We start from the raw sequence: 22932 nt of genomic DNA, 5'->3' as shown, positions 1-22932 counted from the left end.
CTAACATGACTCCTCCGACAAGCACCTGCTCTGTTGCTTTTTACCCTTCATTTCTAATATTCTTGTTGATCTATTTAGGGTACATATTTGCTTAGTCTGACCCTGCTGATCTTAACCATGTACTCATCCTGCATGCTCTCCATTATTCTTTAACATCTGTTCTAAATGTCCTTCAACTCATTTCTTTCAGTAGGTTCCTTATTTCTCTTAAAAAGCAATCCCTATTCTTTCATATCTGAATATGAGATCATGTTTAAAAAGTTATCCTGTGGTTGCAGTTCCTACTAAGTCATGGCATAGCATTTATTTCCTGTCCACCGTCTGCATGTTTACAAATACCGGGTCAAGGTCAGCACTGCCTTTCTTGGCATTATAGAGTCATAGAGGTCTACAGCACAGGAAAAGGCCCTTTGGCCCATCGAGCCTGCGTCGGTCAAACAAGCACCTAACTATTCTAATCCCATTGTCCAGCACTAGGCCCATACCCTTGTATGCCATGGCATCGCAAGTGCACATCCAAATACTTCTTCAACATTGAGGGTTTCTGCCTCTACCACCCTTTCAGGCAGTGAGTTCCAGATTCCCACCACCCTCTGGGTGAAAAAATTCTTGCTCACATCCCCTCTAAACCTCCTGTCCCTTACCTTAAATCTATGCCCCCTGGTTATTGATCCCTCCACCAAGGGGAAAAGTTCTTTCCTATCTACCCTATCTATGTCCCTCATAACTGTATTCACCTCAATCGTGTCCCCCCTTAATCTCCTCTGCTCCAAATCACACAATGCTGGGCTCATTAATTATGCAGCTGGGGATTTCCTGATGTATTGTGCAGCAGAGTGGGCTGCATGATGCACGCCTCGCTGTCAGATCCGGGTACCATATTTATAAGGCACCCAGACATCAACTTCTTTGTGGCAAACCCAGGAGGAGGCCGAACTGTGTGACCAGTCCTGGATGGGAGGAAGTGACCTGCATTCCATCACTGTAGCCATGGGTGAGCCTTTGCTGTGGGTATGAGAGAGGGGAATGGGGCACCTCAACCTCCCCGCTTGTGCCCCTTCTCCTCAAGGAATCCACTCAGGACTCCCTGATGGTGTCCGTCTCTTCGGAATCACCCTTGCCTGTGAGCCCTTCAGCTTCATCCTCTTTGACCTAAGAGGGAGCAGCTGCCTCACAGCAGGAGAGCCAAAGTTAGGCCACCAAGGTCATCCAAGACAACAGGGCAAACCGGTCAGCAGGCTGCCTCCAACCCTGCCGCGGATGTCGGGGGCACACCTAAAAGAAATGGTAAGGAACGAAAGATTAAGTTATAATTTCACACATGGTTGCATGCATGCGCTATAATTGTTAATGTTTTTGAACTTTTGTAAATAAACTACACTTGCACTTGAATGAGATCTGATGTAGTTTAATTGCAATTTGTAGTCATTAAGCTTGTGCACCCGCTCACCCTACCTCCCCACATCTTCAAAGGGACACCCCAGGATGGGTCTATGTCTCCCAGAATTATGCGTGTGCAGAGAGGCAAGAATCTTTGCCAGGGCCCTTGCAAGTCATGTGCAAGAAGCCTCTCACACACACTGAGCCTTTGCCCTTCATGTGCTCATCTGTTGAAATGCCCTAGCATCGTCAATCCTACACGCTGGGGTTCCCCTTCAATTGTCCAGTTGAGATGATCTGCCCTTCCACCCACCCCCTATGACCCAACTCCCATGTGGCATTTTGAGATCTCCACCTCGAGGCTCTAGGTAGTTGCATGCGGCCATGGTGTGTGAGACTTTTCAAGTAGAGTCCAACAGCTTCCAAACTCCACCTGTGACCCACAACCTCCCCCCATAACACTGACCCACCTGGCATGATCTTGGACCTCACCACAGTCCCCCTACAGCCCTCCACCATCACCCTCCATCACATGCAGGTGAATGTCCAGATCCCCTACCTTCCTGATGAGCCCACCTCCATGACAACAGACATGCCCCCTCTCATCCTGCTGACCCCCAGAATTCGGTTTTACTTCCGTGTCCCCTCCAACAACCCTCGGCATCCCTTCAGCCATCAACGCCTTTCCAACAGCACCCCTCCAACCCTACTGGCTCTTGCTGCCCCCTTTAACCTTCAACCTCCAACCTCCCCTTCCCATCAATAATTCCCTCAGTATGCCTCCTCCTTCTGAACCCCTTTCCCCTCTTTCCACCCATGCCCGTTCACACCTGCACACGTCCCCCCTGCCAGCACTCCACCAGAGTCCAACCTCCCACTCACCCATTCCATGACCCCCGCAGCATCTTTCTCTTTCCCCTACCACCCCCAGGACCCCACCCCACTCTAGGCCTCCACATCCGCCCCACCTCTTCATTCCTCTCCTCCAAGACTAATCCCACCCCCACAGAACAGCCCATCGATGCCCAACAGTATCACACTCAGCTAACCACCTGCAGTGTGAAGTTCCACATCCCGGTAGCTCCGGCATTCTGAAGGTCCACATCCCGGTGGCTCCGGCAATCTGAAGGTCCACATCCCGGTGGCTCCGGCAGTCTGAAGGTCCACATCCCGGTGGCTCCGGCAGTCTGAAGGTCCACATCCCAGTAGCTCCGGCAGTCTGAAGGTCCACACCCGGTAGCTCCGGCAGTCTGAAGGTCCACATCCCGGTGGCTCCGGCAGTCTGAAGGTCCACATCTCGGTGGCTCCGGCAGTCTGAAGGTCCACATCCCGGTAGCTCCGGCAGTCTGAAGGTCCACGTCCCGGTAGCTCCGGCAGTGTGAGGATCCACGTCCCGGTGGCTCCGGCAGTCTGAAGGTCCACATCCCGGTAGCTCCGGCAGTCTGAAGGTCCACATCCCGGTAGCTCCGGCAGTCTGAAGGTCCACATCCCGGTAGCTCCGGCAGTCTGAAGGTCCACATCCCGGTAGCTCCGGCAGTGAGAGGATCCACGTCTCGGTGGCTCCGGCAGTGAGAGGATCCACGTCTCGGTGGCTCCGGCAGTCTGAAAGTCCACATCCCGGTAGCTCCGGCAGTCTGAAGGTCCACATCCCGATAGCTCCGGCAGTCTGAAGGTCCACATCCCGGTAGCTCCGGCAGTCTGAAGGTCCACATCCCGGTAGCTCCGGCAGTCTGAAGGTCCACATCCCGGTAGCTCCGGCAGTCTGAAGGTCCACATCCCGGTAGCTCCGGCAGTGTGAGGATCCACGTTCCGGTGGCTCCGGCAGTCTTAAGGTCCACATCCCGGTAGCTCCGGCAGTCTGAGGATCCACGTTCCGGTAGCTCCGGCAGTCTGAAGGTCCACATCCCGGTAGCTCCGGCAGTCTGAAGGTCCACATCCCGGTAGCTCCGGCAGTCTGAAGGTCCACATCCCGGTAGCTCCGGCAGTCTGAAGGTCCACATCCCGGTAGCTCCGGCAGTCTGAAGGTCCACATCCCGGTAGCTCCGGCAGTCTGAAGGTCCACATCCCGGTAGCTCCGGCAGTCTGAAGGTCCACATCCCGGTAGCTCCGGCAGTCTGAAGGTCCACATCCCGGTAGCTCCGGCAGTCTGAAGGTCCACATCCCGGTAGCTCCGGCAGTCTGAAGGTCCACATCCCGGTAGCTCCGGCAGTCTGAAGGTCCACATCCCGGTAGCTCCGGCAGTCTGAAGGTCCACATCCCGGTAGCTCCGGCAGTCTGAAGGTCCACATCCCGGTAGCTCCGGCAGTCTGAAGGTCCACATCCCGGTAGCTCCGGCAGTCTGAAGGTCCACATCCCGGTAGCTCCGGCAGTCTGAAGGTCCACATCCCGGTAGCTCCGGCAGTCTGAAGGTCCACATCCCGGTAGCTCCAGCAGTCTGAAGGTCCACATCCCGGTAGCTCCGGCAGTGAGAGGATCCAAGTGGTAGATGCTCCACCCACCCACTGCTGCACGTGGTGTTCCAGAGTCCACAGTCGCTGGTGCCTCCATCTTCCACTTTCTGCAAGCTGTCCCAGGCTTTCTCCCAGGTGAATCCCGACATGTCCACGCCTCATTGACTCTGACATGTTCTGGACCGGCGTGATATCCTGCTGGTGGCGCGGATAATGAGACAGGGGGCACAATTCCGGTAGGGGCTTTGACTGCATCCCATTAACGGGAGGCGAAACGGCTTCACGCCAGCAGTAATGGAGACGTGCCATGACAGGTGGGAGTGCAAATTTCCGCCAACATTTCATGCTGGCAGTAAACCGAATTTTCAACTCCTGCCGCATTGCTTCCCCCGTCACGCCTCCCACCATTACACCAGCCGCTGTTGGGACTGGAAAATCCTGGCCACTGAGTCATTAAGTGGTTATAGAATGGATTTAACAACTCTGACTCTTTAGTTTCAGGTGCAGTGCGCAGTACAATGGACAAACAGAATGCAGCTGTGGTGGCAAATAAAATGCAAAAGTTAAGAGAAAATCAAAATTTCATGACAGGAATATTACTGAAACACCTTTATGAGGTTCCAACCAATAGTTGAGCCAGAGGTTTTAATTAACTTCTATAAAGCTCATTTTCTCATGACCTGAAATGTCAGAGTTCAGCACACCAGCATTCCAACTTTCAAAAACAGTAGGGAAGCAACAGTGGATTTTTTAAAAAGCAGCTTTGCGGGAACAATGAGTAATTCAGTTGCACAGTTTAATAATGCTCAACAGTAAATAAACCTTGGCCCATTTAGAATAGTGTCAATTAAGTACTGTCACACTAAATGCTTTTCTTCTTACCTAATAATACCCAAGGTTGTCTCATCTCGACAGTGTTACTAAGAACGCTTTCTGTCCAAGGTCTCTTGGTTCATGGTATCATTTTTGCAGTTTTATGCACTGTCGCAAACCATAACTACTGTGCCAATTAATCAAAACTAAAAACCGGCTTAACAAGGATCTGATGTCACATTTAAATAGTTAGAGGATACAAATTAAATTTATTATCGATCATGTCACTTGTGTAGCAAACATGACAGTGGTCATCATGGCAGATAAAAGAAGTGGGTAGGAACCATCTAATCAGATTAGATTGCAAACGCATGGTAGTAGTTTTTAAAGAAGTGTTCCCAAATATTTCTCTAATACCCGCCAGATAAGAAAACCTGTTGTCCTTACCCAGTCTGGCCTGTATGTGACTTCTTTCCCACAACATCATCAGCAACAATTTATATTCATATAGTGCCTTTAATGTAATGAAACATCCCAAGGTGCAAGTATGACACAGAACCATGTAAGGAGATATCGGGTCAGAAGTGTCTTAAAGGTGAAAAGGTAGGTGGAGAGGCGGCAAGGTTTTCGGGAGGGAATTGCAGAGCTTAGGGCCAAGGCAACTGAAAGCACAGCCACCAATGTTGGACTGCTTAAAATCAGGAATGTTAAAGAGGCCAGAATTAGAGTAGCACAAGTATTCGGAGGGACCTGAGGTTGAAGGAGATGATAGAGATAGGGAGGGGCAGGGCCATGGAGGGATTTTAAAATCAAGACATTGCTTGACCGGGAGCAAGCACAGTATTGATAGTGGAACAGGAGGTAATGAGGGCATGAATGAGGGTTTCAGCAGCAGATGACCGGAGGTGGGGCGAAGTTGGGTGATGTTATGGAGATGGAAAAAGGCAGTCTTAGGGATGACAGTAATATGAGGTTGGAAGCTTATCTCAGGATCAAATGTGACACTTGCGAACACACTGGTTAATTTCGAACTTTTGCCAGGGAGAAGGATGGAGTCAGTAGTTAGAAACAGAAACATAGAAAATAGGAGCAGGAGCAGGCCATTTGGCCCTTCATGCCTGTTCCGCCAATCAATATGATCATGGCTGATCTTCTATTTCAACACCATATTCCCCCTTTCTCTCCATACCCCTTGATGCCCCTAATATCCAAAAAATTATCAACTTCTTTCTTGAAGATACTCAGTGACTCGGCCTCCACAGCCTCTGTGGTAGAGAATTCCACAGGTTGACCACTCTCTGAGTGAAGAAATCTTTCCTCATCTCAGTCCTAAATGGTCTACCCTGTATCCTGAGACTGTGGCCCCTGGTTGTGGACTCCTCAACTAGGGGTAACATCCTCCTTGCATCTGGTCGGTCTAGCCCTGTTAGAATTTTATACATTTCAATCAGATCCCGTCTCATTCTTCTAAACCCTAGTCAATACAGGCCCAGTTGAATCAATCTCTCCTCATACAACAGTCCTGCCATCCCTGGCATCAGCCTAGTGAACCTTCGCTGCACTCCCTCTATGGCAAGTATGTCCTTTCTTAGGTAGGGAGGCCAAAGCTGCATGCAATACTCCAAGAACAAAAACAAAAATAGTTGGAAAAACTCAGCAAGTCCGACAGCATCTGTGGAGAGGAATACAGTTAACGTTTTGAGTCCGTATGACTCTTCAACAGAACAATACTCCAGGTGTTGTCTCACCAAGGCCTTGTATTACTACAGTAGGACATCCCTAGTTCTGCTCAAATTCTCTTGCAATGAAGATCAACATACCATTTGCCTTCCCAATTGCTTGCTGCACCTGCCTGTTTACTTTCATTGACTGGTGTACAAAGACACCCAGGTCCCTTTATACATCCACATTTTCCAATATATCATCATTTAAATAATACTCTGCCTTTCTATTTTTCACACTGAAGTATATAATTTCACAATTATCCACATTATACTGCATCTGCCATGTATTTGCCCAGACAACTTGTCTAATTCGCCCTGAAGGCTCTTTGCATCTTCCTCACAGCCCCGCCCAGTTTTGTGTCGTCAGCAAACTTGGAAATATTGCACTTGGTTTCCTCATCTGTCATTTATATATATCGTGAATAGCTGGGGCCCAAGCACTAATCCCTGCGGGACAACTCTAGTCACCGCCTGCCATCTAGAAAAAGGCCCATTTATTCCCACTCTGTTTCCATCTTTCAACCAATTCTCGGTGCATGCCAGTATATTACCCCCAATCCCATGTGCTTTAATTTTGCCCATTAGCCTCTTATGTGGGACCTTATCAAAAGCCTTCTTGAAATCCAAATACACCACATCCACTGGTTCTCCCTTATCTATTCTACTAGTTACATCCTCAAAAAAACTCCAGTAGATTAGTTAAGCATGATTTCCCTTTCATAAACCCATGCTGACTTTGTCTAATCCCGTTAATGCTTTCCAAGTGTTCTGTTACCACATCTTTTATAATAGGCTCTAGCATTGTCCCCACTACTGATGTTAGGCTAACTGGTGCTTAATTCTCTGTTTTTTCTCTCCCTCCTTTTATAAATAGTGGAGTTACATTTGCCACCCTCCAATCTATAGGAACTGCTCCAGAGCCTACAGAATTTTGGAAGATGACCACCAATGCATCCAATATTTCCAGGGCCACTTCCTTTAGAACTCTGGGATGTAGATTATCAAGCCCTGGGGATTTTTCAGCCTTTAACCCCATTAATTTCTCTAGCACCATTTTTTTACTAATACTGATTTTCTTCAATTCCTCCCTCTCACTAGACTCTTGGTTCTCTAACATTTCTGGGAAATTATTTGTGTCCTCTTTTGTGAAGGCAAAACCAAAATATGTGTTCAGTTCTTCTGCTATTTCTTTGTTCCCTATTATAATTTCCCCATTTCTGACTGTAAGGGGCTTACATTTGTCTCTGCTAATCTTTTTTGCTTCATTTTTTTTTTCAGGTTTAACATTTTATTGCAAAGGTTGCAAATCCTACCAAACTCATCCTCACACTAAAGCCTTTTTATTCTCGTGACTAAAGAACACACTAAAAATACACTAAAAGAATTTTAAAACAAAAAAAATTTACAGAATGGATTTCTTAGATACATTAGTCATAAATCAGCTCATCCACAGAAATGCTCATGTGAAATCCAAAAAAGGAATTCATTTCAAAAGGAAGCTTGGTACAAGATTGGAATCTAAATTTAGTCCACTTTAGATATCATCAATGTCCTCATCATCATCCCCAATATTGTCAAACTGGATTTCATCATCATCACCAAGTCCAAAGGTGTCTGTTTCATTGATTTTGGCATGCGCTGGAAGTTTACTGTAGGCTTTTAAACTTCTTGCCTCATCTGCATTGTATTTCAGGATGACATCAGCCTTATTATCCTGGTAACCTCTCAACCCAACCAATATAATGTCTGACATGTTTATCCAAACCTTCTTTCTCAGCATCCCTCGAATATGGCAAAGCCTCTTCATACCATCAAAACACATGGCTTCCAAATGTCCATTGCCCAGCATCTCAATCACCTGGGCATATTCCTGACCATCTTCTATAAACACCAGCTCACGTTTCTCGGACTCACTTTCATGCTTACCACGTCACCTGTTTTTACTTCCCTTACCTTTATTCTTGGGCATGGCTGTGTGTGTCTACTGCCTCCGCCTGCTCCTGTTCTTTTTCTCTTCACATATTTATCGAGTTTTTACAGTCAGTTTTTATGTTCCCTGCAGGTTTACTCTCATACACCATTTTCCCTTTCTCGATCAATCTTTTTGTCCACTTTTGCCAAATTCTAAACTGCTCCCAATCCTCAGGCTCGCTGCTTTTTCTGGCAATTTTATATGTTTCCTCTTTAGATCTAATACTATCCCTAATTTCTTTTGTAAGCCATAGTTGAGCCACTTTTCCTGTTTTATTTTTGCACCAGATAGGAATGAATAATTGTTGTAATTCATGTATATCCATAGGGAAGGGAGTTTGGAGCAGGAACCAAAAACAATGGCTTCAGTCTTCCCAAGATTATTGGCGTGAATTATTTTTTTCTTTATTCTTTCATGGGATGTGGGCAACGCTGTCAAGGCCAGCATTTGTTGCCCATCCCTAATTGCCCTTGAACTGAGTGGTTTGCTGGGCCATTTCGGAGGGCAGTTAAGAGTCAACCACATTGCTGTGGGTCTCGAGTCACATGTAGGCCAGACCAGGCAAGGACAGCAGATTTAATTCCCTAAAGGACATCAGTGGACAACAATGGACAATGGTTTCATGGTCACCATTACTAAGACTAGCTTTTGAATTCCAGATTATAATTGACTTTAAATTCCACCAGCTGCCACGGTGGGATTTGAAACCTTGTCCCCAGAGAATTAGCCAGTGCCACTGGATTACCAATCCAATGACATTACCACTATGACACTGTCTCTCCAGAGGAAACATGATTGATTCTCCTGCCCTCTGAAATGGCTGAGCAAGACGCTCAGCTGTATCAAACTACTGCTAAGAGCAAGAATAAAACAGGATGTCCCACTCTGCTGTGACCAAAATGTTGAATTAGGATTTGACAAAGGCACAAGGACCCTTCCAGCAATGCTTAGATTTTAAAATTCTCATCCTTGTTTTCAAAACCTTCCATGGCCTTCCTCTTTCCCATCTCTGTAACCTCCTCTAGCCCCACAACCCTCCGAAGTCTCTGTGCTCATCCAATTCTGACCTCTGTGCAGCCCCGATTTTAACTGCTGCATTGCCTAGACTCTAAGATCTGGAATTTTCCCTCTAAGCCACTTGCTCTTCCTTTAAGACGCTCTTCAAAACTTACTTCTATGACCAAAGTTCTGGTCGCCTGCCCTAATTATCTCCTGGTTAAGATAACGCTCTTGGGAGGTACCTTAGGACATTTTACTAAGCTAAAGGCACTACAGTATAATAAATGTAATTTGTTGTTATAGTAAACCAAGGCACTTCAGAGGAGTATTTTCAAACTGAATCTGACATTGAACACTGACATGAGATGTTAATTCCAAAATTTTGGTGTGTCAGGAAGATGTAATGATTTTCATGATGTTATTGGAATTTATTGTAGAGTACAGTGTGTCAGTATGCGTGCCCCTTAATTGCATTAAAGATAGCTGGTCTGAAGGCTTTAATGTAAGAGAACAAGCTAGGTTTGAAATGCTAAATAGGGAAACATGGGTGAAGTTTTAGAATGTGAGGTGTAAAGGGAACATTTGCATTTGTAAATAAAGCAGAGTAGCTTGAATTCAAAAGAGGTGGTGAAATCTTACACCTAGTCAGAAGGAGTTAAGAAAGTGTGTTTATTTTCCCCAAAGATTACTGGTAAAACTAGTACTATGGTAGATTTTTATTATTAGACAAGTAAAATCCAAAGACATAGCAAAACAATGGGAATTTGAATTCAACGGGGAAAATATGTATAAAGGAGAAAAGGCTATGTGTAAGGACAGGCATTTTAAGATCTAACACAAGTGTGAAAAACATCCAGCATCTAAGCCTCAAGCTGCTGTCTACAAGAAACCAAAACTGAAAAAAAATCACTTTGAATTCAACTGCTCAGGGTGTGTGCTTTGCCTGGGTCTGTTTAAATCTGAGCTTTACTGTTGCCTTAACGGAGGTGTAACTGGGAGTTAGATTAACTAGGGGAACTAGGAGTTACAGAGTGGCAATTTGTAAACCTATATGTGTGCTTAAAATCATTTTTTATTTTAATAATGGTTTAATTTAGTTTTGTCATAAACCTATAGGACTTGGTCTTATTACTACTGAATTCAAGGCACACATCTCGATATAAATACAAATTGTAAAATAGTCGTGGCAGTTGGTTGAAGTTTCCCTCTGGGATTTGAACAGCTCAGCATTTACCATCCACTGTGCCATAACAATACTGGAGGCTCTGTGTGGGATATATTTGAAATTCCTGGATTGGTTTGGAGTTGGTGAATCGTAAGGTTACAAGTATGAGAAGCACTTTTAAGAACCTCACACCAACTCCTGAGTTGAAAATGGTGAGAATGCAAATTGGCTTTGACAGGTGCTATGATTTGTCTGGGAGTTAAAGTTATAAATTTTGTTGGTTTACAAGAGGGAAATATAACTAAGTTAATGGAATTGGCAGATAAGTTACAATTAGGGTTACCTGCAGGGGTAAGGAAATCAAATACAATTGAAGGTATAGCACAGCATTTGAAATTGGAAGGAATACCTGAGACACCGAGCTCTCCAAGGGTGGTTCATTGGAATAGGCTCAAATTAAGTTGCAAATGAAAAAAACGTGAGCTAGAGGCGGCAGAAAAAGAAAAAAGAAAAGGCATTTCAAAGGGAACAGGCAGAAAGGCAGGAAAAAGAGAAACAGAGAATTACAGTGTAAAATATTGGCAGTTAAAAAAGTGACACTGGAAGGTGAGGAAGCACTTATTTCCAGTTCAGAACCCAGTGGGGAGACCTCTAAACTTATATAAGCTCTTCCAAAGTTGGAGGAAAGAGATGCAAAAGCATCCTTTATTTCACCTGAGAAGATCGCTAAACAGATGAAATGGCCACAGGAAAACTGGACATTGTTGTTACAATCCAGATTGGAGCTTTATGCTTCATTGTCAGAAGAAATGTTGATGAACTATGATGTGGTTTTTTAAAAAAAGGCTATTTTGAGTGTATATAAGTTGGTTCCTGAGGCACACAGGAAGAAATTTAGGAATATGAGAAACAGCCTGGGCAAACTTATATTGAATTTGAAAGAGTAAAAAAAAAAGTAATTTTGACTGGTGGATATAGGCATTAAAGATAGAGATGACATATGCAGCTCTTAGAGAGGTAATTCGTTTGGAAGAAATTGAAGATTCAATTCCTTTGGTAGTTAGAAGTCATGTGCAGGAACAGAGGTTGAAATGGTAAGACTAGCAGCAGAGATGGCTGATGATTATGAATTAGTTCATAGAAGCTAAACCTTTCTTTTAAATCAGAGGAGGATAGAAAGTGGGAAGTTGAAAGGAAGGTGGGTAGTCAGGGAAGAGAAGGAATAGGTCGAAATTCCCAGGAAGGTTTTTTTTCAGAATAAGAGGGAACGTGCTGAGGGTAGAATTGACATTCGAAAATTGTGGTGTTTTCATTGTGATAAAGTTGGGCATAAAAAGTCAGTGTGTTGGAAATTGCAGGGAAAATCTGTTGGGATTATTGGGTGCAGCAAAGTTCTGGAAGTAAAAGCACTCTAGGTTCTGAGGTTCAGGCATAGGAAAAACCAGTGGTTAGTATACAGGTAAAACAGGAAGAATCAGTGACAGGGAAAGAAGTGGGAATGCATTCACAATTTACCCAAGAGAATTCTGAGGAACAGGTTGCAGAAATGTTTAGAGATTTTGTATGTGAAGGGGGAGTCTTTCCATGTGTACAGGGTGGAGTAGGTAAAGATGTTAAAATTTTAAGAGACACAGGGGCTAGTCGATCCTTAATGTTGTGGGATAGTGATATTTGTTGTTCAGAGAAAGTGTTGCAGGAGCAGGTGATAATAAGTGGGGTTCATGGAAATACTAAATCTATTCCATTGTAGAAGGCAAATTTAAGGAGTAAGTGGGAAACAGGCAAAGTAATTGTTGGAGTAGTGGAAAAACTGCCCATTGCAGGGGTTCAATTTATTCTGGGTAATGATATGGCTGGGTCACAGATATGGGTGATGCCTATGGTAGTTGAGTAGCCTGTAGAAGTGAAGTGTTGCAGAGAGAGCATCCTGGGTTGTTTCCAGATTGTATGATAACAAGATCACAGGTTCATAGGTTGAAACAAGAAGAACAGGAAGTTCAAAGGCCGGGAGAAGGTGTGGAAGTCCAATTAGCTGGCACTGTGTTTGATAATATTGTTTAGGAGGAAAGAACAGAGGACAATACAGTTGAAATGTTTAACTCAATGCAGTTAGTGGAGTTACAGGAAAAGGATTTGCAAATAAAACAGTAATATCAGACAGCTTACTTAGAAACAGAGGCAAAGTGTATTCCAGAATGTTTTTACCTTTAGGGTAATGTTTTAATGAGAAAATGGAGGGTTATCATGCTTCAGCAAATGAAAGCTGAAGGGAGGTGCATAAGATTGTAATAGCATTTGGATACAGAAATGAGATTCTGAGGATCTCTCATGAAATTCCAATGGGGGGACATTTAGGAATTAGAAAGACACTGGCAAAAATACAAAAACATTTTTATTGGCCTGGATTGCATAGAAATGTAGTCAAATTCTGTTGAACATGTCACACATGTCAGGTGATAGGGAAACCACAGGCAGTGATTAAGCTGGCACCTTTAATTCCAATTCCAACATTTAAATAACCTTTTACTAGGGTCATGATTCATTGTGTAGGACCCCTCCCTAAGACTAAAAGTGGAAATCAGTACTTACTGACAATAATAGGTGTGTCTACAAGGATTCCTAAAGCAACACACCTTTGAGAAATATTATAATAATGAAAATTGTGGAAGAATTTACTAAATCTTTTTACAAGATATGTTTACCTAAAGAAATTTCATGCCACAGCTGTTTAAGGAAGTAATGGACAGTTGGGGATAAAACAGTTTGAGTCAACAGCTTATCATTCTGACTCACAAGGGATTTTGGAAAGATGACATCAAACTCTAGAATCTATGATGAGGGTATATAGCTAGGATTGTCCACAGGATTGGGTTGGGGGAATTCCATTCTTGTTATTTGCTATTAAGGATGCTCCTAATGCACTGACTGGCTTCAGTGCTTTTGAACGAGCTTATGGTCATGAGGTAAGGGAACCACTGAAATTGATTCATGAGAAATTGGTGGGTCAAAATTCAGAAACTACTCTCATTATGTATCAAACATCAGAGAAAGATTAGACAGAGCATGAGAGTTGGCTGGGGAACATTTAAAGATATCACAACAAGTGATAAAAGTGAGGACAGACAGGGAAGCTACAGCTCATAGTTTTGTTGCTGGGGAGAAAATGCTAGTTCTGTTACCAGTACTGGGTGACTTGTTAAAGGCAAGGTTTAGTGGGCCTTACAGGATTGAAAAGAAATTGAGTGAAGTAAATTATTTAATATATGCTCCAGATAAAAGAAAGAAGCAGAGAGTGTGTCATTTAAATATGCTTAAAAAGAACTTTGACAGGGAAGAGGACCAAAAGGAGTGTTAGTAGTGGTAGGTAATGAGAAAGAGGCAGAAGTGCAGGATCCTGAAATTGATTTTCCTCTAATCAAATTGGATAACAAGGGTATACTTGAAAATTTAAATGTAATATTAAGTTAACTTCCAGACAAGTGTCAAAGTGACTTGGGATGGCAATGGCAATCACAAAGCTATTTGTGGGAATAAGCTGGGGAGGACAGATTTAGATAAACATGATGTACATTTAAGAGTTTCATCTTTGATAAGGCAACATGCTTATGGATTAAATCTGGCAAAGTTATCACAAGTACAGAAAGAAATCAAATTCATGCTTCAAAATGATATAATTGAGTCTGGTTGCAGCAAGTGGAGTTCGCCTATTGTACTGGTACCGAAACCGGATGGAACACAAAGACTATCGAAAGGTGAATGCAGTGACAAAAACGGATTCATATCCCATTCCACGGTTGGAGGATTGCGTTGAGAAAGTGGGACAATCGAAATTTATCACAAAGATTGACTTGCAAAGGGGATATTGGCAAGTACCGTTATCGGAGGGAGCAAAGGGGATATCGGCTTTTGTTTCGCCAGATGGACTATGTCAGTTTAAAGTCATGCCATCTAGTATGAAAAGTGCACCTGTGACATTTCAAAGACTGACAAAGTAACTGCAGGTCTGAGCAATTTTGCTGTTTATATTGACGACTTGATAGTTTTCAGTCAGATGTGGGAGGAGCATTTACAGCATCTGGAACAACTGTATAATCGAGTACAAGAAGCTAATTTGGTGATTAACTTGGCTAAAAGTGAATTTGCAAAAGCGTAAGTTATGTATCTAGGCCATACCACTGGACATGGTAAGGTGGCTCTGAGAGATGTGAAAGTCAAGGCTATCATGGACTTCCCCATATCTACAACAAAACAAGGAGTTTTGAGATTTCTGGGCATGAGTGGGTTTCACCAGAAATTTGTACCAAGTTTTAAGCAGTGAGGTTGCTCCATTGACTGAACGATTAAAAAAGAATAAGAAGTTTCAATGGACACTGGAGCGTCAGAAGGCATTTGACAGTTTGAAGACTGTGTTAACTACAACACCAGTTTTAGCAGTACCCAATTATGCCAAGCAATTTAAGTTGGCCATTGATAATGGCAAGTGATATAGGCATTGGGGCCATACTGTTACAAGATGACACTGGAATTGAAGAACTGATAGGGTATTTTTCACAAAGGTTTTTCAATGATCGTAAAGGAAACTTTGGATCTGGTGTCAGCATTGCAGCATTTTGAAATTTACGTTGCAAACAATTCATCAGAAACAATTGTTTACACAGAACATAATCTTTTAAAGTTCCTGAACAAATTTTGAGACAGAATTGCAAGGCTATTCAGATGGAGTTTATCACTGCAACCATTTAATCTATAGATTATTCATGTGGCTGTACGAGAAAATCTGATTGTAGATGCATTGTCAAGCGTTTGAAGCTTAAAGGGAAAATTAGACATTTAAAACCTGGACACCGGACTGGAATTATTTCTGTTGATATCAAGGATGTGTGTATATATATTATGTTAATGTTTGCATCTTATAATGTAATAAATATAGGGAGGTAATGTAAGACGGGTTCAGAAAACAAAGCCGTCCTTTTAAAATTATGATGGTTCATTTTTTAAACGAGAGGGAATGTCAAGAATATACAATAATTTTCATAATGTTATTGGAATTTATTGTAAAGTGGAATAATTGTGTGTGTGTGTGTGTGTGTGTGTGTGTGTGTGTGAGAGAGAGAGAGAGAGAGAGAGAGTGAGAGAGACAGAGAGACTTAAATTAATTAAAGACAGCTGGTCTGAAGGCTTTGATCTAAGAAGAGAAGCTAGGTTTGAAATGCTAAATAGGTAAACGGTTGCTGGGAGGTGGACCGGATCTGCAGGAGACATTTGGGAGCTAAGGAGCGCCGATAAATACAGGCCGGGGATTGCAGAGCTGCTTACCTTGCTGGGAGTCGGAGTGGAACTGGGGGGGGCGGGGACAGTCGGGAGCTGAGGAGCACGCTGTTTCACTGCATCAGCTGCTGTGAGGCTACAGTCCAGGAAAAAAGGAGAAAAACACAACTGCGATGTCACAGGAAACTAGTTAAGTTGATTGGCTGGTAAGTGCTCAGTCTAAGGACAGTGTGAGAGAAACCAGCATAGGACAGGCGAGTTCAGATAGATCTATAAATAAAAAGAGCTAAAACTTTAAAATAATAAACCAAAATTTGAAAACTTTAAAATTAAAATCAAACAATAAAGATAAAAAAGCAATAAAAATAAAGTAATTTAAACAAACATCTAAAACACATACCTGTAGCTAAGAAGCATATACCCTTTAGTTGTCAGTGGTACTAGTATTCAATAAACACAGTAAATTATAGAAAGAAAGCAATTAAAGTAAATTAATAAAATAACATAAGTTAGAATGGCGGGATAGGTGTTATGTTGCAGCTGTGAGATGTGGGAGCTTTGAGACGCCAAGACGATCCATGGCAAACATGTCTGCAGGAAGTGTAAGCAGCTCGAGGAATTCCAGATCAGGATTATGCAGACACTGCGCAACATATGGGAGGGGGAGAAATACCTGGATACTTTGTTCCAGAAGACAGTCACACCTCTTAGAAGAGGGACATCTGTTTTGGTCAGCAGGGACAGGAGGATGTGACTGTCAGTGAGGCAGGTAATGGGGCCAAGCAGACAGTAATGGGGAAGCCTCAGACTTTGCAATTGTTATATAGGTTTGAGGTGCTCACAATGCGTGTGGATGAAAGCAAAGTCTGCAAGGTGGATGAGCTGGCTGGCCATCGCACTGTGGTACAACTGTTCAAGCAGGGGGAGCAAAAGGAATGTAGGTAGTGGGGATGGTATGGTGAGGTGGATTGATACTGTTCTCTGCAGCAAAGAGCGACAGTCCTGACGGATATGTTGCCTGCCCGGTGCCAGAGTTCGGGACATCTGCTCAGGGCTGGAGAGGAACTTGCAGTGGGAGGGGGAGAATCCTGTTGTCATGGTCCATGCAGGCACCAATGACATAGGCAGAACTAGGAAAAAGGTTCTGCAAAGTCAGTATGAGGAACTAGGTACCAAATTAAGAAGCAGAATCTCAAAGGTAATAATCTCTGGATTATTACCTGAGCCACGTGCAAATTGGCATAGGGCAAATAAGAATGGATAGATAAATGCATGACTCAGAGACTGGTGTGGGAGAAGTAGGTTCTGGTTTGTGGGGCACCGGCATCAGTACTGGGGAAAGTGGGGACTGTACCGTTGGGACAGTTTACACCTGAACCATGCTGGGACGAGTGTCCTCGCAAATCTATAACTAGGGAAGTAGAGAGGGCTTTAAACAAAACAAGAGGGGCGAAGGATCAAGCTGGGTAGAGGTAGCAATTCAAGGTGTAGAATCAAGACAGCAAAATAGTAATATGAGAAATGAGGGTCAGGGAATGGCAGGAAGGGACAGAGAGAAAAACCTAAGAATACATCAACAGTCAAGACTAGATGTTACAAAGGTAACAAAAAGACAAAGCTGAAGGCTCTCTATCTGAGCACACGTAGCATTCATAACAAAGTAAATGAATTGATGGCCCACATTGAAGTAAATAAGTATGATCTGATGGCAATTATGGAGAGGTGACTGCAGGACAACAATGATGGGGTCCTTAGTATTGAAGGTACATGACATTCAAGAAGAATAGGAAGCTAGGTAAAGGTGGAGGGGTAGCACTGTTAATCAAATAAGGCATTGGTGCAATAGTTAGAGATGACCTTGGTTTAGGAGATCAGGACGTAGATCAGGATTGGGTGGAGATGAGGAATAGTAGGAAAAGAAAGTCATTAGTGGGAGTGATCTACAGGCCTCGTAAAAGTAGCCACTGAAAGAGAAAATATTCAAGAGAAAATATTGTGCGCTTGTGATAAAAGGAAACAATAATCATGGGTGATTTTAATCTACACAAAAACTGGAAAAATCAGATTAGCAATAGTAACTTGGATGAGGAGTTCTTAGACAGCTTTTGAGATAGTTTCTTAGAGCAGCATGTTCTGGAACCAACCAGAGAGCAGGTTATATGAGACTTGCTATTGTGTAACGGGACGGAGTTAATTAATGACCTCAGAGTAAAGGCACCGCCAGGTAGCAGCGACCACCACGTGATTGAATTTTACATCCAGTTTGAAAGGGAGAAGGGTGGGTCTAAGACTAGTATCTTAAACTTCAATATGGGAAACTGTGTGGGGATGAAAGCTGAGCTAGCTGAAGTGAACTGGGAAACTAGGCTAGATAAGAGATCAATAGAGAAGCAGTGGCAGACATTTAAGGGGATACTTCACAGTATTCAGAATAAGTACATTCCTACTATGAAGAAAAATTCTAAGGGGAGGGCCCACCATCAATGGTTAACTAAAAAATTAAACTTAAGGAAAAAGCATACAATTCCGCAACGACAAGTGGCAGGACAGATGATTAGACAGGATATCAAGAACAGCAGAGAATGGCTAAAAGGTTAAACAGGAGAAAGAAATTAGGGTATGAGAGGAAACGAGCCAGAAATGTAAAAACAGAGAGCAAGAGTTTCTACAGGTACTTAGAAAGGAAAAGAGTAAGTAAAGTGAGTGTTGGTCCTCCAGAGACTGACAGTAGGAATTAATAATAGATAATAAGGAAATGGTGGAAGAAGTGATTGCTAATCAGTAAGGGAATCATGGGGTATTGGGGAAAGGCAGGAAAGTGGAGTTCAGGATTGTCAGGTCAGCCATGGTCTCACTGAATGGCAGAGCAGACTCGATGGGCCAAATGGCCTAATTCTGCTCCAATGTCTTATGGTTTTAAATGAACAAATAAGATCATGGCTGATCATCTTGTGTTTCGATTTTCACATTCCCACCTAACCCCAATAATCTTTGATCCCTTTGCCTAACAAGAATCTATCTAATTCTACCTTAAAAATATTCAATGACCCTGCTTCCATCACATTCTGAGGCAGAGAGTTCCAAAGTAGCACAATCCTCAGAGAAAATATTTCTCCTCATCTCTGTCCTAAAAGGACGATCCCTAATTTTAAAACAGTGCCCCCTTCTTCTGGACTCAGCTATAAGAGAAAACATCCTTTCAACATCTACCTTGTCAAGGCTGTTCAGGATCTTGTATACTTTAATCAATCACCCCTCACTCTTCTAAACTCCAATGAAAACAAGCCCAGTCTGTCCAACCTTTCCTCATAAGACAAGCCACTCATTCCAGGTATCAACCTAGTAAACCTCCTTTGAACCACCTCCAATGCATTTACGTCCTTCCTTAAATAAGGAGACCACACAGTATTATGCTCTGCATAACTGAGGCACAACATCCTTACTTATATGTTCAATCCCTCTCGTTAGCAAGGTCAGCATTCCATTAGCCATCTTAGTTACATGCTGTACCTGCATACTAACCTTTTGTGACTCATGCACTAGAACACCTAGATCCCTCTGCACCTCAGAATTATGCAGCTGTTCTCCATTTAAGTAATACTCTGCTTTTTTGTTCTTCCTATCAAAGTCACATTTTCTCACATTAAACTTAATATGCTAGATCTTTGACCACTCACTCAACCCATCTATATCCAACTACAACCTCATGTCCTCCTCACAACATACTTCCCTACCTAAATAAAAATACCTGGAAAAACTCAGCAGGTCTGGCAGCATCTGCAGAGAGGAACACAGTTAACGTTTTGAGTCTGTATGACTCTTCAACAGAGCTAAGTAAAAATAGAAGAGAGGTGAAATATAAGCTGGTTTAAGGTGGGTGGGACAGGTAGAGCTGGATAGAGGTCCAGTGATAGGTGGAGAAAGCCAAAAGATTTCATAGACAAAAGGACAAAGAGGTGTTGAAGGTGGTGATATTATCTAAGGAATGTGCTAATTAGGGCTAGAAAGCAGGACAAGCAAGGTACAGGTAACCCTAGTGGGGTGAAGGGAAGGTAGCTGTGGGAGTCGGTAGGCTCGTAATGGATATTGGTGGACAGAAATTGAGACAGAGAGGTCAAGGAAGGGAAGAGAAGTGTCCTCACTTACCACCCCTTTCACTTGCATTTCCCCCAACTTAGTCTACTGCATTCGTTGCTCCCAATGTGGTCTCCTCTACACTGGAGAAGCCAAACGTAAACTGTGCGACTGCTTTGCAGAACACCTGCGGTCTGTCCGTAAGAAAGACCCAAACCTCCCTGTCGCTTGCCATTTTAACACTCCACCCTGCTCTCTTGCCCGCACGTCTGTCCTTGGCTTGCTGCATTGTTCCAGTGAAGCCCAATGCAAACTGGAGGAACAGCACCTCATCTTCCGAGTAGGCTCTTTACAGCCTTCCGGACTGAATATTGAATTCAACAACTTTAGATCTTGAACTCCCTCCTCCATCTCCACCCACTTTCCGTTTCTTCCCCCTTCCTTTTGCTTTTTCCAATAATTTATATAGATTTTTTTCTCACCCATTTCCATTATCTTTAAATCTTTTATGCCCTGCTAGTCTTTCCACCCCACCCCCACTAGAGCTGTACCTTGAGTGCCCTGCCATCCATTCTTAATTAGCACATTCGTTTAGGTAATATCACCACCTTCAACACCTCTTTGTTCCTTTGTCTGTGACATCTTTTGATTATCTGCTCCTATCACTGCTTGCTTGTCCCTACGACCACACCCCACCGCACCCCCCCCACACTTCTCTGCCGCCACACTTCCCCCACCTTAAACCAGCTTGTATTTCACCCCTCTCCTAATATTCACTCAGTTCTGTCGAAGGGTCATGAGGACTCGAAACGTCAACTCTTTTCTTCTCCGCCGATGCTGCCAGAGTTGCTGAGTTTTTCTAGGTAATTCTGTTTTTGTTTTTGTTTTGGATTTCCAGCACCTGCAGTTTTTTGTTTTTATCTCTGTTTAAATCTGTGTTTTACTATTGCCTTAATGGAGGTGTAACTGGGAGTTAGATTAACTAGGGGAGCTAGGAGTCACCAGAGTTGTAATTTGTAAACCTAGGTATGTGCTTAAAATCATTAAAAAAAATTTTAATAAAAGCTTAATTGAGGTTTGTAAGAAATCTCAAACTCGGTGGTCTTATTTCTATTGAATTCAAGGCACACATCTCAAAATAAATACGTATTGTAAAATAGTTGTGGCAGTTGTTTCAAGCTTCCTTCTGGGATTTAAACAGCTCAGCATTTACCATTCACTGTGCCATAACAGGTCAAAGTGATAGGTTTTAAGGAGATTCTTAAAGAAGGACAGTTTGAAAAAACTGCCAAACCCAATGGTAGGAATGGAGTAAAAAATTATTTAAAGTACAAAATCAACAGAATCAAATTCAGCTAAACTGTTTAGATTCAAAAATAGCTATGTAGCAACCTCAAACATTATAGTTTGTATTGTCAGCACACATTTTTCCCTAAAAACTGCTTTATGCAGCCACAAGCTACATTGTTAAGCACCATAAAGCATCCGTCAATACATATATTTCAGATTACAAATAAATTGTAAATCCTACACGTGTGTACACCAAAAATGGAAGTAAAAATATTGAGGAATGGTTTCAACAAAACTACAAATGCAAATTACAACAGGAATTAAATGCCCCAAAACTAATAAAACAGCCATCTAGTACTTTGTACCAAATTTACACCACATAGGTAAATTGATACAAAGGCACCAGATATTTGTCTGACAGAGGAAGAAACATGGCAAACAGACTAACAACTGGTCAGGTATTTAGTTACCAATCCTAAACAAAATGAAGGACAGAAGGTCTTTTGTTCTCACATCTTTCTTTAACCGTCTCAGACAGTTACTGAAAGCAAATTTTAACAGACATTGAGCTATCGTAATCTGATAAATATAATGAGACTCTGGTATTCTGAGCATCTATCTGCGTGTGCAAATGAAGATTGCAGAAAAATATCTTAAACGTGCACAAGGTAGACAGTTTATTTGCACCACAATGCATACAATTTTTTAAAAATAAGATCCACACCAATCACTTTCAGTACTGAATTTTGCATGTTTTCAATACAGTTCTGTAACCACTGGGCGTTCTGAATAGAAAATAGAAAAGGCTCCTCATCACAGATTTCAACATTTAATATGCCATACAACACAAGAACAGAGAAATGTTAAAATGACAGATACCATCTCATCATTCTGGTTAAATAGTAAGCTGTCTATGGCCTCATGATCCTCCAACAGAAAAGGAAAAATATCGAGTTTTGATGGAATGCATAACAAATGAAAAGTAAATTTAATTTATAAAATGAAAGAACACTTCAGTTGTATCTTTTAATTTGCGCTCAGCAAGCCCTTTAGGCCTTCTCCTTGAACTGTTGCAGTCCTTGCACTGATGGTGCTCCCACAAAGGCGTTAGGGAGGAAATTCCAGGATTATAACTCAGTGATAAATGAAGGAGCAGTGATATATGTGCAAGCAGGGAAGGTATTAAGAAATAAATCCCTAGCAACTGATCACTGTAAGTTGGTGGGTGAATAAATGATGGATAAATCCATAAAGGAGATCAAAGGTAAGTAATCTATCTTCTACACAGAAAAATATACGTTATAATCAGAACCAAAGTTCCATAAAATACAGCACCCTGAGCAGGCAGATCTAAATTGTACGAAGAATGCATCTGAAGTGAGTGTTTGTTTTGCACATCACAGGATAGAGATTACTTGTTAGCATCATATGATTTTTTTTTAAATAGTGAAGAGAGACTTGGGGACCAAGGTACATAGATCATTAAAATGTCATGTACAGATAGGGAAAAGAATCAAAAAGGCTAATGGAATGCTGGTCTTTATTTCTTAAGGACTAGATGCGTCCATGTCCATATTCGGCAAGGCCTAGACAACATTCATGCTTGGCCTGAAAAGTGACAAGTAGCATTCACACCACACGTGTGCCAGGCAATGACCACCTCCAACATGAGAGAATCCAACCCTTGACATTTAATGGCATTACCATCGCTGAATCCCCCATTATCAACCATTGACCAGAAACTGAACTGGACCAGCCATATAAATACTGTGGCTACAAGAGCAGGTCAGAGATAGG

The 22932-nt window shown here is 42.7% G+C and overlaps 1 protein-coding gene and 1 pseudogene across 5 annotated transcripts in view; both read right to left on the bottom strand.

Moving 5' to 3' along the window:
* bbs9 (Bardet-Biedl syndrome 9) overlaps window positions 1–22932 on the bottom strand; it is a 505659-nt gene that overhangs the window by 342668 nt on the left and 140059 nt on the right. The gene's annotated exons all lie outside the window — the stretch shown is intronic.
* Window positions 7902–8336, bottom strand: LOC121279128 (annotated as a pseudogene).

This window comes from Carcharodon carcharias, chromosome 6 (assembly GCF_017639515.1).
Source record: "Carcharodon carcharias isolate sCarCar2 chromosome 6, sCarCar2.pri, whole genome shotgun sequence".
In the NCBI taxonomy this organism is placed as follows: Eukaryota; Metazoa; Chordata; class Chondrichthyes; order Lamniformes; family Lamnidae; genus Carcharodon; species Carcharodon carcharias.
The sequence above is the reverse complement of the archived record's forward strand: the minus strand, read 5'-3'. Positions and strand labels throughout refer to the sequence as shown.